Consider the following 16950-nt stretch of genomic DNA (forward strand, 5'->3'; position numbering starts at 1 on the left):
TTGCAAATGGCTGGGCCCAAACTGGGGTGGCATGGTGAGAACAAAAAGAACAATGGATTCAACCCAGATCTGTGACTGGGGGTGAGTATTTGAAAGGTTTTAGCACTCCGTCCATCATCTTGTTATGTTGCTGTGTTCTCTCTAAGTGGCCATGGTATGGCAAGACGTGGGTCCCTTGCTCGCTGTTCGACTGGATTGAAGCTATCCTGGCTGATGAGGGGTGATAACGCTGAAACCAGTCCCAGGATGCTGGTTTCCGGTTCAGGGAGGACCTGGCTTGGCAGTTCGGGCTGGACTGTACCCATGGGGAGCAGGGTCAAGACTGATTTTCATATGGCTGGATCCAAACTGGGGTGGCATGGTGAGTGAAAGAACAATGAATTCAAACCAGATCTGTGACTAGGGGTGAGTGTTTGAAAAGTTTCAGCACTCCATCCATCATCTTGTTATGTTGCTGTGTTCACTCTAAGTGGCCATGGTATGGCCCGTCGTGGGTCCCTTGCATGCTGTTCCACTGGATTGAAGCTATCCTGGCTGATGAGGGGTGATACTACGATCTGGTCCCAGGATGCTTGTTTCCAATCCAGAGAGGACCTGGCTTGGCAGTTCGGGCTGAACTGTACCCATGGAGAGCAGAGTTAACACTGATTTGCATATGTCTGGGTCCAAACTGGGGTGCATGGTGAGCGAAAGGACAATGGATTCAATCCAGCTTTCTTATTGGGGTGAGTGTTTGAAAAGTTTCAGCACTCTGTCCATCATTTTGTGCTTCCTTGTTCGCCCTAAGCGACAAGGGTATGCCCAGTCATGGGTCCCTTGCTCTGTGTGCCACTGGATTGAAGCCAGCCTGGCTGATGAGGGGGGATAACCCAAAACTGGTCCCAGGATGCTTGTTTCTAGTCCAGGGAGGACCTGGCTTAGCAGTTCGGGTTGACTGTTCCCATGGGGAGCAGAGTCAAGACCGATTTGCATATGGCTGGGTCTCAACTGGGGTGGCATGGTGGGTGAAAGAACAATGGATACAATACAGATCTGTGACTGGGGGTGAGTGTTTGAAAAGTTTCAGCAGTTTGCCCTTCATCTTGTTGTATTGCTGTGTGCGCCCTAAGTGGTCAGGGTATGCCCAGGCATGGATCCCTTGCTCGCTGTACTACTTGATTGAAGCTAACCTGGCTGATGAGGCCAGCTTTTGGAATGATCTGGAATCTGAAAGCGTGTTTGCTGAGGAGCCGTTTCATTGTTCAATGTTTTTTGTGTCTTATAAAGAATTTTTTTATTTTTATTAGCTATGTCTTTTTGAAGGGCACAATATGTGAACAAAGTTTTTTTTCAATATTTATTCCATTGAGAAGTTACAGGCTTGTCCTATGGGTGGCAATAATTTAATACTTTGCTGTAGTGTACACCTGTGACTTACATTGACTTGTGTTCACTTAATAAGGTGTTTGTATTTAGCCAGTTACAAACTTAATTAATTATGACATATTGCCTGGTATTCCTGGCCTCACACATTTAAATTTAAGGTACAAGTAACAAAGTTTTCTTGTGTATGGAAGTGGAACCTACATGCACTAACAAAATTACCTGAAAGTGGACATCTCCATTGTAGCATAAGTCTGATTAGGATAGAGACAGGGGAACATTACAGAGAGGTTGACCAAATTTCCTACTCTAAAAGGCATGTAAAACTACTCGTATAAAAGGCAGGTGTACCTGCTGTTCCAGGTTGGAAAAGAAAAGGGTGCTTTGATTTGTTTTGAGAGTGTATGACAAAGGGGTTCTTCAAGCAGAAAGATGGTTTCCCATGGAAAATAAATGAACTGAAAAAGTGTATTTGTACATTTCTACATCGAATTACACCAATTGAAAAGAAAAGGGCTCTATTGTCATTATAGTGGGGAAGATATGTACTTTAATAACATGCCTGTTTTTAATAGTCTAGGACCACGAAATAGACAATGGACTACAGCTCATCCATTGAGCTACAACTGATTTACACACAAAATGGCCATTGAGTCTAAAGTTTTCACTAACTCATTAGCAAAACAGATATTTGAAAATGATCTCCACCTGCATGCATTATTTTAATCAGGCATGAAAGTAAGGTGGAATATAGGTACTGCTCCTCATGTAAGTACTGAGGCATATGTTAGCCTATGTTGCTGTTTCAGGCTCTTTTGGTAAGGAGTGTGTGTGCATAAAGTTTCATTGGTGCTATTAGATCAGGATAGTTTGTACAAATTATTGTTCCTCTGTCTTTGCTAGTAGTTCTCAGTAATAAGAGATATGGCCATGTATACTATCTCCTGCCTCACATCACTTAATTCACTACTTCTGTCCAATGCAAAACAGTCAAGTTGGAGGAGAATATTCTGTAGCCCCAACGAAAGATGGTGCTCTTCGTTGGCTTGCATCTAACCTGGCTCTTCACCATAGACCAGGTTCTGGCCTGTGAGTTTGGGAGCTGATTGTTGGCATTAAATATTCAGATTCAATGTGACTTGTCTATCACATTGTACCATGTAGACTGTTCTCAGGTGTGACTGCAGACTAACTGTGAAGAGCTACGTGCCGGTACCAAGCATTTGTACTAGGGAAGACGCAACCCAAACAGATAACCTCTGCTGCTTCACTGAGTGACTCTGCTACTGCCCATGAACAAAAGTGTGAGAGGATTGTGTATTTCAAAAACAGTGTTGAACTGCTGACCTCCCTCCTAGCACGTTGTGCCCACCAGCCCTAGGAAAGGCAGGCCAAATTATCTACCAAGTGATGTTCTATAAACTGATAGCAGCCTTATCCTGCAGGTGTATGTCAAGATGTTGGTGTACTTCTTGTGTTGGTGTTCGCATTCTTTGTTCTGGCCATCTTGACTCCAGAAAAATCAGTGGTTTTTCCACTAGACCTTCAGCTAATCTAGCATCTCTTTGAATTTAAGCAGAAAGTTGACCTGCTAGACCTGCTGGTATTCAGTGAACATGCTGAGGAGCCTGTGCCTTCCATTGTCCTATATTATTCAAGCACTTCCACTTGTGCAGTGGTCAGTTGCTAAGCCTGCTTCTCATCAAGAAGCCCTAGTATGCTGGCAATGTGTTTCATCTGTTGATGGCCATGGTACCCTGTACCACAGGTAGCCATGGCCAGGAATTACAGGATACCTGAAGTAACAGGCTGCTGGAGCTTCGAAGAGAGAGAAGCCAGGCACTGAGACCTGGCTTCTATGACTGCGCCCTGACAGAGGCGATCTAGAGTCTCTGAAAGTTTCTTTTGACCATCTTTTACCATCACAGACCAAGCCAAGAATTATTCATTTAGAAAAGTAAGGGTATGCCTTAAATTGCAATACAATTTGAAGATAAGTATTTTAAATTTATAAACCAAGGTTTGATGAAAAATAATATAGCAGTGTCTTGCAGATTTTTTAGCCATGTTAGCAAAGACATAATTTTGGATTTTTGATACTTAAGCTCATAGAATCAAATGGTACAATGCAATCATCTTGATTATAAATATTGGCTTTTGAAAAGCGCAGGGCTGCGTATATCTCCTTGATAAGTTAATTTACGCACGAGCCAAGAAGAAACCCTAGTGCATGCCCTTTTGAACCTTAATCTTCTCTGTTAAATCCTCAGTTCTGCTACTCATAATCTGGATATGGGTTTTCAGAACTCACAGTTTAGTAGTTTTTATAACACCATGTTCAAGTCTACAGGACATTAATATGGCAGACAAGGTGGAACAGAAACAGCATCAAAGGTGGCTTTAGGTCATATTTTCATTATATGGTATCATAGAATGATTCAATATAGCCTAAGGCCCTGCTCGTCATGCTGGATGCATCTCTGAAGTCGAACTGGCAAGATGTTAAAATGTTGTCTTTGAACAATATAGTGAACATGAGACAGGATTAACCTCACTTCTGTCATACCCAGCAGTGAAAGTGGGTGGTAATTGTCTGTCTGTATTTTATCACATTTGTGAAATTGTCAGTGATTTCATTTTTGCACTGTATATTTGAAATTCTGTTTGAAGAACAGACTGAGTTCACTACCTTGGGAAATAAAGGAGCCCATATGATCAGGTCTTTTTTTAAATAAATCCCTTGGAGTGCAAGGGGCCAGAGCCAAAAGCACTGCTTAATTTAAGCTTTTGAATGTTATGGTAATCACATCAATAAATACATTTTTTAATATTGCTAAAGCATGATACATCTAGGTGAAAGGGGGGTGGGGAGTGTATATTTTTATTTGGAGTAGATCTTGATGTGCACTTCACAAGGTTTGAATAAAAATACTAAACATCATCCTATTAGCTTTTTGGGCCTGTAGTAAATCCAGCTTGGCTTGTTTGCTATCAAACAAGAAATCAATCATAGAAACAACATCATCTAAATGTAATTCAACCCTCTTTAAAGGCTTTCTACAGACCTGATTACGAATTACAGTGCTATTTATCACCCCAGATAAATAATGATACTGCAGGGCAAGTTATTTATTTGGTGCCATAACTAACAACTATTATGAGTTAATGGTCAATAAGATAAGGAGTTTTGTGTTTAATGCACCAAAATAAGCATGATACGGTAAACCCCTATGTTTCCCCTGTTAAATTTGAGGAGGTTTGACCCGGTTTTAACAAAGGTTGTTTTTTTAATGCATTCGATAATTATTAGATGTTAAATAACTTCAAACTCATAATTCCGACCCATGCATAAAGAGGGGCTAACGCATGGGTTAAAATATTACGAGTAACTCATTATCAGGCCCAAAGTCTGTTTGTGGTATATTCGAAAGGTGCTGAGTTTAGAGGCGGTTTAGAAGCTTGGTTCAAATTCTCTCCCTGACTATGCATTATGTAGTAATGTTAAATTACTGGATCTTTACCTCCCATTGCTTCCAGGTGAGAGAGCGTAGTTTCTGTAATCTATATTAACATGAAATGTTTATGAACTAATGTGTGATAATGCTGCTTAAGTAATTGTATTAATGTGATTTGCTTAAAACGTGCACTTGAAATGTGACCACGGGGAGTGGCCACCAATGTATACAGGAACTAATAGAAATGACTAATATTGATAAAATATATTATTGGGGTGTGGTTTTGTACTAATTATTAATGATTGCATTATTGAATTTGTGCTGAAATCCTTGTAGGCCTTAAGTTAGCATGAGCCGAACCTTAGCTGCTTGGCTCTATTAAACGTATTTTTCCTATCTTGCAGTGTGCTGACTCGCAAAAGGACATGACCCCTTGTTTTCTTCAAACTAGAGGCTGAATGTAACTATAGTATAGTAGTAGATCCGTTCCCATGAAATCCCCATTGCTTGTAGAAATTGCTAATCAAAATGCAACAGTGTAGATTAATGTAATGTACAAGGTCGTTCAAACCGGTGAAGACAATGGAGCTACTGACCAAAAGATGTGCAAAGAATTACAGAAGGATGAAATCATACCGGACGTGCTACCTCTGAAGACGTCAATCATGTGAACCAATGAAATGTCTGTAAAATAATATGGTATGAAAGATTAATGACCTAATGCATTTTCTAATAGGTTAAAGATAGTGGGGTATAACCAACGACCAATGACATTTTAGGGGAATGTACAACGGAAAAGGGATAAAAACCCATGACATGGGGAGCCATTTAGAATTAGGTAGGGAATGCAATTGATTTATCCAGAAACGTTGTCACTCTGTTTGTTGACTTATTGGTTTACTTAGAACCATCCTCGTCCTTAGATTTGCCCATTTTACACTTTATCTCCTTATGAGGGAAGTGCCCATTTTGCCCCGGAGCTGAGTTTTGACTGATGGCGATTTAACTGATGTCCTGAAGACGAAGACTGAACCTGTGCGCTGACCTGAACTTTGGAGGGTAATTATGACAAAGAATTTTGTGATTTGTCTGTTTGCTTTTTCTTTTTAGGTACCAACTGCTTACTTTTGACAGAGACCATAGCTAGATGTTTTCCAAATTGGTGTTCTAAACTGTTTTGCATGAAGCCCAACATGCCAGTGCTAATCAGTGGTTAGGACAGGTGTTCACTAAACTGACACAAATAGACAAATGACTGAATCGATGCTTTGTTGAACTGACGCGTTATTGACACTCTGCTAAATTGATCTATGTTCACGCCATGTTATGTTCTGATGTTTGTGATTCTCGCCTTCATGAAATCTTACCAAAGTTGCCATATCGTGACTATGCTATGATGCTTCTTGGTTTTGAGATTAACGCATCTGCTTTTAGAATTGTAATCAATAGGGAATAAAACTTCATAAAATTCTACTAAACTGGTGTGGTTATTCATGACTGCAAGGTCATGGTAGTGTCTTGAATTAATTAATGACTTTGACTAAAGTGAAATGTATTGTTATGATAAATATTGATGGGATTATTGACGTATTGATTGACATATTGATTAGCTATCTCGTCCTAAGGTGTCTCTCAACTGGGTCAAAAGATTCATTGGCCTAAAATGAGTCCTGATGTGAAATAAATTATCATAAAGGGACGCATTAGCAGTTCTGGTAGCAGAGCGACGTTTTGGCCCCTTGGGGCCCTAGGACGGAGAATTATTGTTTAGATTGTTTCTCTGAGATAACACAAATTGGAGGTATGATGTGTTTCTAAATTCACCATGACTTTCCCAGGATCTCGGTGCCTGCCTAAGTGAGTTGGGGATGTTCTCAGCATTTTAGCATGTGTGGTGTAGGATTTGCGCTTGCTCAGCTTATGCATTTTGCAGGTGATTTGTGAAGTTTGTGTGTATTTAGGCCAGGTAATTGTTCTTTTAGTAGGAGTGGGTGTACTCCGCAGTATGAGAGTAGGGAAGTCGGCGTACTTCATATGAGTGTGGCGCTTTGTGCTCAAAATTATCCACGTGGTTGGTTGTTAATGTACGGACCCGTCGCGGTCTAAGACTCCGGAGTATATTGACAAGTGTAGGAGACACTTGGGTTTATGTTGTAATTTGTGCGGTTTCATTAGGTCAATCGGGCGTGGTTGACAAGTCGAGTTTGAGTCAATAATGTGAATGAAACCTTCGATGGAGATTTGGCAAATTCTAAAGTGCACTAGAGCAAACCATTGACAAGTCGAGAGTAGAATTTGCGGGTCGAATTCTGCTTGCGGGTGCGGGAACTTAGAAGGAGAGAGTAGCAGCCAAGGCTTCAAATGAAATCTCTGTAAAGTTCTGAAGCAAATGTGAACCCTTTCTGTAGTAAACCAGCAAATTTGAGTTGTTGTTGTTAAAGGAGCTCGCAGTAATTTTGCATTAGTTTGGTGTGAATCTAGTGAGGGGCGGACGAGCCGCAAGACTTTGTCAGCTGCAGATTGTGTGAGTGTGACGTCAGTGGTGCCGCGCTGTGATAGGTCAGTTGCCGAGAGGGGTCGCGCACGGATTGGCTGCCCGCGTGAGAGGCAATAGGTTGAGAAAGGTGGGTGAAGAGTGTCCTGGGAATTAAAGCCACTTTCTGATTAAATACAACAAAAGAAAAGACACAAAGATGAATTTTATTAAAGCTTTTAAGAGCGCTCTGAAAGGAGACGCATACATTATGGCTAGTGAAGGGGAGCCTACACCGCCTGAGGGTACTCCAGCTTATATAGTCATGGAGGAAAAGGGTGTCGCACCTTGCTTGTGGATGAAGCAGTGGCGCAAACTGACAGAAAAAGAGGGATGTTTGGTGTTTCCGGAGCATGGAACGTTCAATACGAGAGTTTTAGGGAATTTGAGGTGGATTTTAAGTGTACAAAAGCCACCTCCGAGGCCAGCTCAGTACGAGGCATTAGCAGTTTGGGATTTAATGGCTATTAAACAGAGACAACAGAAATTCGAGAGGGGAATAAAAAGGGCAGAAAAGACTTTAGCTGAAGCTAGATGGGACAAAGAGAGCAAAATGTGGAGATCAGGAATAGTTGACGGACTCAAATTGTTCCCAGCAATAGCACAGGGAGATGAGAAGCAGGGAAAGAAAGCCACCTGTAAGACAGATAAAGACTCTAGTAAGCCTAAAGAGACTAAGAGATCTTGGATAGAAGAATACGACTCAGGCGATGAGGAGTTTCTTAATCACATATTACATGATCGCCCGCCACCTTATGCTCTAAGCGACAATGTCCCGAGCACTAGTGCGGGTCCTGGGAACCAGACGCAGGAGAAGGGAGTTACCGATACAGTACAGACTAGTGATACGGTTTTGACACAGAATGATGTCAGTGTACCCACTGCACCAGACATGCAGATACAGTTGCAACCTCCACCGCAGATACAGAGAATCTATCCAGACGTCCCAGTACTAGAGACTACTACAAATCTGATAGTGCCGCCAGACCCGATATATACAAAATCGAGGTTATTGCATCTTGAGCCAACTCCACAATTTCTGCCCCAGCTGCAGCAACAGCTGATACCAGGGTATAATCCAGCAGCAGGACCTCCATTAGTACCTGCCCCGGCTTCAGAGAATCAAACTTTTGGAGTTGCTGCTCCACAGAGCCTGGGACCAGGTCAGACACCAGCTGCCATATCATTGCCAATTACTGTTGGTCCGCCGGTACCATTGTATGCGCAAGGTAAGCCTGGCATGTGTGATCAGGGAGTAATGACCCAAGATGCAATAAGAGGAGGGTCCATAGGAACTCCCCAGTTAATGGCCCCGAGAGAGCAATCAGTCGAAAGACCAAGGTCTTTGTTAGACCTTAGCCCGGTTGAAGCCCCGTTGGGGGCAATGAGACAGGCAGGGCTAGGTGTGTTAACCCCACAGACAATAAATACGAATGCTTCACAGTCGCCAATGATGCATGCAGGGAATATTTCACTGCAAGGTTTTTTGGTACAACAGTTAAATGAGTGGTTAGAGAAGACTTATACTTCACAAAAGACTACAGTAACTGCAGAGAAGCCAGAAAGGTCAGAGAAAGATGAGTACCTGAATTTTGTGAAACTAGGCGTGGAAGCTGCTGAACTAGTGGAAGGGACAATGGGGGTAAACAGATTTGAATCATATACCGAAGCAGAGTTAAGGTATCTATGCCCCAAGATTATTAAAGAAGTGGGCAAAGTGCACCAGAGGTTGGCGAACCTAGCAGAGAAATACAATATTGACATTGAGAATACTAAACATTTGAAGAGAAGTTATTGACTAGACTTCAACTCCAAAGATTTTGATCACATGAGGTCAGCCAGAATAAAAGCGCATCTTAAGGAAATACTGCAGAGTGCGCAGATCTGGGGCGCTTTAGAAAAGTGGGAAGGCAGATTGGCAAAGAAAAGAGATAAGGAGAAAGGTGACAGTCCGGGATCAAGTCCAACTAAAGCTTCACCGGACACTGAGACAGTAAAGATGTTACCGATGAGAGAGACAGCTGGAGGGGTTCTAGTCCATGTACCGTGGTCCAGGGGAGACATTCTGTCTTTCACAAATGATTACCCCAGATTGAGAGAGAAACCAATAGAATGGTATCAGCAGACAGATAGGTTTGTGAAGCTTGCAAAGTGTCTCTGGGAAGACTTGAATACCCTGTTTGAGATCATTGTTCCGCCTGACTTGTGGCTTGAGTGCAAGAGAGGTGTAGACTGGCCGACGCAGGAGCCGGCAAGGGATAAGGCGACCGGAGCACCATCTGAGGAGATGATGAAGTACTATCATAAAGTGATTTAATTTTTTAAGCAAAAGGTGTTGCCGAAAGTGACTGATTGGCAGAAAATCAACCAGACCTCACAGGAGGTTGAAGAATCGATACATGCTTACTATGAGAGGTTCTTGGAAGCGTTCAAACATTACAGTGGTACTGAAACTATTGAGCCAAAAGACATGAACCATCTCGTGTTTAGATTTGTTGAAGGGCTGAGACCAGAGGTTAGCCAGATTATTAACAATCATTTGATTGGCTGGCAAGCAAAGCCGATTGATGAGGTGTTGCAGTATGCGAAATACTGTAATGACGAGATTGAGATGAAGCAGAGAAAGTTGAAAGTGAAAGTGATGGTGTTGCAGATAAGGGCAGCGCAGGCAGGTATGCAAGGGAATGGAATCCAGCATATGGTACAGCAACAACTGCAAGGGAATGGTGTGGTTCAGGTGCAACCGAGAGGCCGAGGTCGAGGTTTTGTGAATCGCGGGCCAGATTTGAATACTGTTGTGGTTCAAAATGATGCGCAAGGGATGAAAAGGATGTCACCATGTCACACGCGCGGGGGTGTGGAGCATTGGAAGCGGGAATGCCCAAATGCGGTGCATGATGGTGTTGTTCAACAAAGCACTAATGTTGGTACATTTCAAAATGTGAGAGGTCCAAAATTGAGAGGTCAAAATCAGAACTTTCAAAATAACATGGTTCAGATGCAGGGGTTACAACCCATACAGCAAATGCAAATGCCGCGTGTTCAACCAGCACAAATGCAGCAAGTACAACAGCAGGTTCCCATGGTACCTAGAAAGCAAATGCAATTACCATTAGCTCCAATGGGACAGCAACAGGTGATGCTTCCTCAGCAGGTCACAGGTCAAGTAGTGAGCCAAAATAATACAGTACAGCAATTCCCATTGCGTGGTGAAGATGGAATGAATGATGAATGGTCGGATGACATTTCAGATAGTGAAGAATGCAGACTTGCAGTGTCCTTAGAAGTAGATCAGAGAGGACCCTATGTAGAGGGGAAGGTGATGGGTCACAATGTTTCATTCTTGGTTGACACCGGAGCTACACGCTCCACAGTCAGAAGTGCGGAGGTTCGAAACTGCCACTTTCAGGGCGTACCATAAGAGTGGTAGGAGTAGCAAACCAGTACTTGACAAACCCGATCACAGATCTGGTTCAGGTTGAGATTGGCAACTTTCAGGGACTGCATAAGTTTGTAGTCTGCGATTCAAGTCCTGTGTCCCTACTTGGAAGAGATGTAGGGCCATATGTAAGAACACTTTTTCCCATAGACACAGAATGGATAAAAACCTTTGCTACATCTGGCCCTTACTGTGCAAAACGAAATGTTCAATTACCTGTTCCAACAATGGAATTGAGGTGCAGAAAACAGTGATGATGAAGGGGATGATGGTCAGTTCTCAGAGTTAGAGACAGAGACTGCGAATGAGGATTACCCTTTGATAACCTTATTCCCAATGCTTACAGTGACTGACTTACCAGTTGAGTTACAGGGAACAGTAACAGAGAAAGTGTGAGATTTGACAAGAAAAGAAGTGGGACTGATAAAAGGAGTGGAACCAGTTAAAGTGCAAGTGAAGCCAAATGCAGTGTTTCCTCAGGTATCACAATATCACATGGCACAAGATGTCCTTATTCAGGTGTCACAAATAATTGCGGATTTTGTAAAGCAAGGAGTTCTGAAAGAGGTATTGGGCAGTCCATGTAATTCACCAATAATGGGTCTGAAAAAGCATTGTGGGAAGGTTCGAATTGTGCAGGATTTGAGGAAAATAAATGAGATTGTGGTAAAATGTTGCCCTATAGTGCCAAATCCAGCAGTGATTATGTTTCAGGTTCCGTGTGATGCAGAATGGTTCACAGTTGTAGATTTGTCATAAGCGTTCTTTTCGGTGCCTCTTCATGAGGACAGCCAATTTTTATTCAGTTTCAAATTCCTGGACAAGGTGTACAGTTGCTGCAGAATTCCTCAAGGGTTTTCTGAGTCACCTTCCATCTTCAATCAGATATTGAAGAAGGACTTGGAGTCACTAGAACTGCCTTTTAGTTCGACTCTGGTACAGTACATTGACGATTTGCTGATTGCGTCCAGAACAAAAGACGACTGTAGATATGACACAATTGCCTTACTGAACCATTTGGGAAAGAATGGCCATAAAGTGTCCCCAAAGAAGCTGCAGTACTGTCAGAAAGAGGTGAAGTACTTAGCACACTTGATTGAAAAGGGGTCCAGGAGAATATCAAAGGAGAGGGTGACAGCTATATTACATATGAACCCCCCGACAACAAAGAGAGATGTCAGAATGTTTTTGGGAATGGTGGGTTACTGTCGTCAGTGGATTCCCAACTTCTCAATTATCTCAAAACCATTTATAAAGCTGACAGGCAAAGAAACTAAGGATAAAACGGTACCATAGCCTTGTCTAAAGAAGAGCTTGAGTCATTCATCGAATTGAGAGAGTGCATGTGTAGGGCACCAGCTTTAGGTATGCCTGATTATACGAAGCCTTTTCTACTGTTTTGTCATGAACGTGATGCTTGTTCTTTGTCTGTCTTGACACAGGTCCATGGAGGTGCAAACCGTCCTTTAGCATATTTTTCAGCTACCTTGGACCCAGTCGCAGCAGCCTTACCGGGTTGTTTGTGCGCAGTTGCAGCAGTTGGTCAGATCCTCAAGCAGTGTGAAGGCATAATGATGGGACATCCCTTAACAGTAATGGTCCCACATTCAGTTGAAATTCTGTTGACCCAAACTAAAACTCAGCACATGACAAATGCCCGACTTACCGGATATGAGACAATTATTTTGGGGTCACCGAATGTCTCCTTAAAGAGATGTACTGTATTGAACCCAGCAACTCTACTTCCTGTTGAAAGTACTGAGATTAGTAACTCGGAGGAGGTGGAGCATGACTGTCTTGAGGTAACAGAACTGTGTACCAAACCCCGACCTGACATTCAAGATACGCAGTTAAAAGAAAATGACTGCATTATGTTAGTTGATGGATCCTGTTTGAGAGACTCAGTCGGAATACTGAGAGCCGGTTATGCTGTGTGTACAGTAGCTGGTATTATTGAAGCTTCCTGGCTCGAGAGAGTGTATTCCGCACAAGTGGCAGAATTAATTGCCCTTACTAAAGCATGCCACGCAGCTGAGAACCTGAAAGTCACTATTTATACTGACAGCAGATACGGATTCGGCATTGTACATAATTTTGGCCAATTGTGGTCACAGAGAGGTTTCATGACTTCTTCTGGTTCCCCAGTGAAAAATGGCGAACAGATTAAGGATTTGTTGCATGCGATTCAGTTACCTCTTGAAATTGCTGTGGTGAAATGCAATGCTCATGTTAAGTCACAAGACTTTGGGGGTCATTCTGACCCTGGCGGTCATGGACCGCCAGGGCCAACGACCGCGGGAGCACCGCCAACAGGCTGGCGGTGCTCCCATGGGCATTCTGACCGCAGCGGTACTGCCGCGGTCAGAAACTGGAAACTAGCGGTGTCCCGCCAGTTTCCCGCTGCCCAAGGGAATCCTCCATGGCGACGCTGCAGGCAGCGCCGCCATGGGCATTCTGACCCCCTTACCACCAGCCTGGCTCTGGCGGTTTTGACCGCCAGAACCTGGCTGGCGGGAACGGGTGTCGTGGGGCCCCTGGGGGCCCCTGCAGTGCCCATGCCTAACAGGGCCCCACCAAGATTTTGAGTGTCTGCCAAGCAGACACTGAAAATCGCGACGGGTGCAACTGCACCCGTCGCACCCCTTCCACTCCGCCGGCTCCATTCGGAGCCGGCATCCTCATGGAAGGGGGTTTCCCGCTGGGCTGGCGGGCGGCCTTCTGGCGGTCGCCCGCCAGCCCAGCGGGAAACTCAGAATGACCGCCGCGGTCTTTCGACCGCGGTGCGGTCTTCTGGCAGTTCCCGCCAGGCGGGCGGCTTCCGCCACCCGCAGAGGTCGGAATTACCCCCTTTGTGTCAATGGGAAACGGTTATGCAGATCAAGTCGCAAGGTTTTGCGCATTGAACTGTATATCGTTCAAGGATCAGTGGGAATTGTTACCGCAAACTGAAAATGAGACATGTTTGAGCTTTGCATTAAGAGTTGTTGACACATTAGATGTGTTAAAATCACTGCAGGGTTGTGTTAGCAAAGAAGAGAAACGCTCCTGGCAGAGAATGCAATGTGTACAAAGAGCTGACGACTTGTGGGTCTCAGAGGAGGGGAAGTTAGTTTTACCAAACAGCCTCCTCTCACAATTTGCAAGGCTTTATCATGGAGAGGCACATCTTGGGAGAGATGCAATGATCAGGTTATTCAAAATTGACTGGTTTAACCCGAAATTCAGACAAGCCGCAGAGGTTACTTGTCACAGGTGCATCATCTGTCAACAGATGAATGCAGGAAAAGGGACTGCGGTAACTTTGAGCCACATAGGGAGAGCTGGTGGTCCATTTAGCAAGATGCAGATGGATTTTATTGAAATGCCTGTTTGTGGAGGATTGAAGTATGTGTTGGTGATTGTATGTGTTTTCAGCCACTGGATTGAAGCTTACCCCACACGTAGAAATGACAGTCTCACAGTCGCAAAGCTGTTGCTCAGAGAATTAATACCAAGGTTCGGTTTTCCGGTCTCTTTAGAATCAGATAGGGGCAGACACTTCGACAATGAGGTGATTAAGCTCTTGTGTGCTGCGTTAGACATTGAACAGAAGCTGCATTGTAGCTACCGTCCTGAAGCATCAGGACTAGTAGAACAGATGAATGGTACCTTGAAGTCGAGAAAGGCAAAAATGTGTGCAGCTACCAATATGAAATGGCCAGATGCATTGCCCTTAGTGCTGATGTCGATGAGAAACACACCCGATAAGAAGACAGGACTATCTCCCCACGAGATATTGATGGGCAGAGCTATGAGGCTGCCCGCAGTACCCGCAAATGCTCCTGTGAATATCACAGATGATATAGTGTTGGACTACTGCAAAGGTTTGGCTGATGTGGTTCCTCTTTTTCCCCACCAGGTGGAAGCCAACACATTGCCACCGATCAGTGATCCAGGTCACAACCTGCAAACCGGTGACTGGGTGGTTGTCATGAAGCACGTGAGAAAGTCGTGTTTGGAGCTGCATTGGAAGGGGCCATATCAAGTAATATTGACAACAACCACTGTTGTGAAATGTGCAGGCGTTTCAAACTGGATACATGCCAGTCACACAAAGAAGGTAACATGTCCAACTGATGAGGAACTCGAAGTTTCCAACTCAGAAATTCCATAGAGGGAAGTCTCAGGGCCGGAAAACAGCCAAGGGGAAACTGAGACTACCGGAGAGCCCACTGAGGACAGCCTAGTCCCTCAAACAGTAAACGGATCCGAGAGAGGTGACAGTGAGCCTATCTCAGTAGAGGCAGCAGGAGAACTAAATCAAGGAGAGGTTCTCCCAGAAGTAGACGGGTACGGGTTAGAGCTTGAACCTGTTACAGACCCAGAAGAAGAAGAAGAAGGGGAAATAGTAGAGAGAAGTCAAAGCACACCGGCATCCCCTGAGCCAGTTGCAGGCCCGTCAAGAGAAAACACCATAGCACAAGAGGAGGGTGCTGTTCAGCATCCTGAAAGGTCCAGCAAAAAGAAGACGCACAAAAGTGATAACTGGCCAGAGAAGCTGGCTGCGAAAGAAAAGGTCGTACCAGGTGAAACAATAGCGGAAGAAATCAATACAACCTGAATAGAGGATTTAAGTGAAGGAGAATTGCAAAGTGAACGCAGGCTGAAAAGAAAGAGAGTCGCATATAGAAGGTACGCAGGTCCTGAATGGGCATATGCAACGACATCTGAATGGCAGCAAGAATTCTTAGCGTTTTGTTTTGATCGGGAAGTACCAGGCCAATACTACGGTACCTGAATTCAAACAGAGCAAGAGACTGTTAAAATTGAAATTGAGTTTGAGAGCTGATAACTAAGGAAAAAGACTTATAAACTACCGGATGTGACACTCGAACCTGAATTGACTTTGAAAAACCGAATATGACAAGCTGCTAACCTGATTTGACAAAAAGGGTCCTGGGGTAAGCGAAACGCTATAAATATCCGCAGAGAGAGAGAGACTTTGAAAAAAAAAAAAAATTGCTTTTTATATTGTCCTCAAGTTGATTTTTTGTTTTGAGTTATTCTGCTATCTGATTCTTTACAGATCATGGCTTACAAAAGAAGTAATAGCAAAAAGGGTAAGGTGTGTGGTTGGTTAAGCCTCATATTAGGTATTGTGTGTGCAATAATAATTGTAGGTGTGATTGTGGGAATGCCGTGGTTAGATAAGAAAGCGACTAACAATGCTTCAAAACCCGAAACTACAACACTAACACCGTGGGAAAAGTTTGAGCAAGATACAAAACACTTGCATGAGGGAACTAACTCAAAAGGGGAACTCTCCACTAACGTCTTCTATCGCTTGATGAATGAGTATGTTGACACCATGGATGCGAAAAACTGTTATGTGTGCTCAAAGATTCCTTCATCAGTACAAGAAGGGGTCACTTGTCATAGTCTTCCATTAACTACGGGATAAGTTGTAGTTTACTACTAACAAGATTCTATAATCAGGAGCATGTGCAATACTTTTATTCAAATTTATATGTGGTGTTTTCTTTTGTGCCAGTGATTGAGTTTCTGAACAAGTTAGCTAAGGAGCATAGTATAAAATTAGTTAGAGGGTTCTTTGAACCGACACTTACATTTGGGACAGCTTATGCACACCGCAACAATCTGACTTGCTTATTGACACCTGTAGAGAAAAGCTTTTTAGATCACACTGATGATAGACTCAAAGCATTGAAAGAGAGACTAGAAAAGGGGCTAGAGAAATGCACATATGCAAATTATTATGTTTACACTGCAATAAAGACGCAAGGCAAATTAGCTATAGATGCACTACATGTAGGTAGACTTTGTATATATAGGCCAAAATCTGAACATGACACTTTATTTGTGGGAACGAGTGAATGCAGGCATGTGTTTTTGTTTCAGAGTAAATGGACATTCATGTTAAATGGACAGGATCCAGCGATCCCTGGGATCTATTATATCTGTGGACTTAATGCTTATTACCGTCTTCCTAAGGGATGGTATGGGACATGTAATTTGGGGATAGTCTTCCCAAAGATCTACCAGATTGATGACTTAAAGCAAATACCTAAAATGTCTGAATTACAACATGCTAGACAAAAACAAGAAACAACGGCTGCTGTCGTTGGTGACATATTTGGAGCCATAATTCCTTCAGTAGGGGT

General features: G+C 43.4%; 1 long non-coding RNA gene across 1 annotated transcript in view; it reads left to right on the forward strand.

The window, feature by feature from the left end:
• LOC138293497 (uncharacterized) overlaps positions 1 to 14781 on the forward strand; it is a 140417-nt gene extending 125636 nt beyond the window's left edge. Inside the window, exon 3 of the long non-coding RNA XR_011203021.1 lies at positions 14688 to 14781. This is a non-coding gene — a long non-coding RNA (uncharacterized lncRNA). The remainder of the gene's footprint in view (positions 1 to 14687) is intronic.
• Positions 14782 to 16950: the final 2169 nt, after the last annotated feature.

This window comes from Pleurodeles waltl, chromosome 4_2 (assembly GCF_031143425.1).
Source record: "Pleurodeles waltl isolate 20211129_DDA chromosome 4_2, aPleWal1.hap1.20221129, whole genome shotgun sequence".
Lineage (NCBI taxonomy): Eukaryota > Metazoa > Chordata > Amphibia > Caudata > Salamandridae > Pleurodeles > Pleurodeles waltl.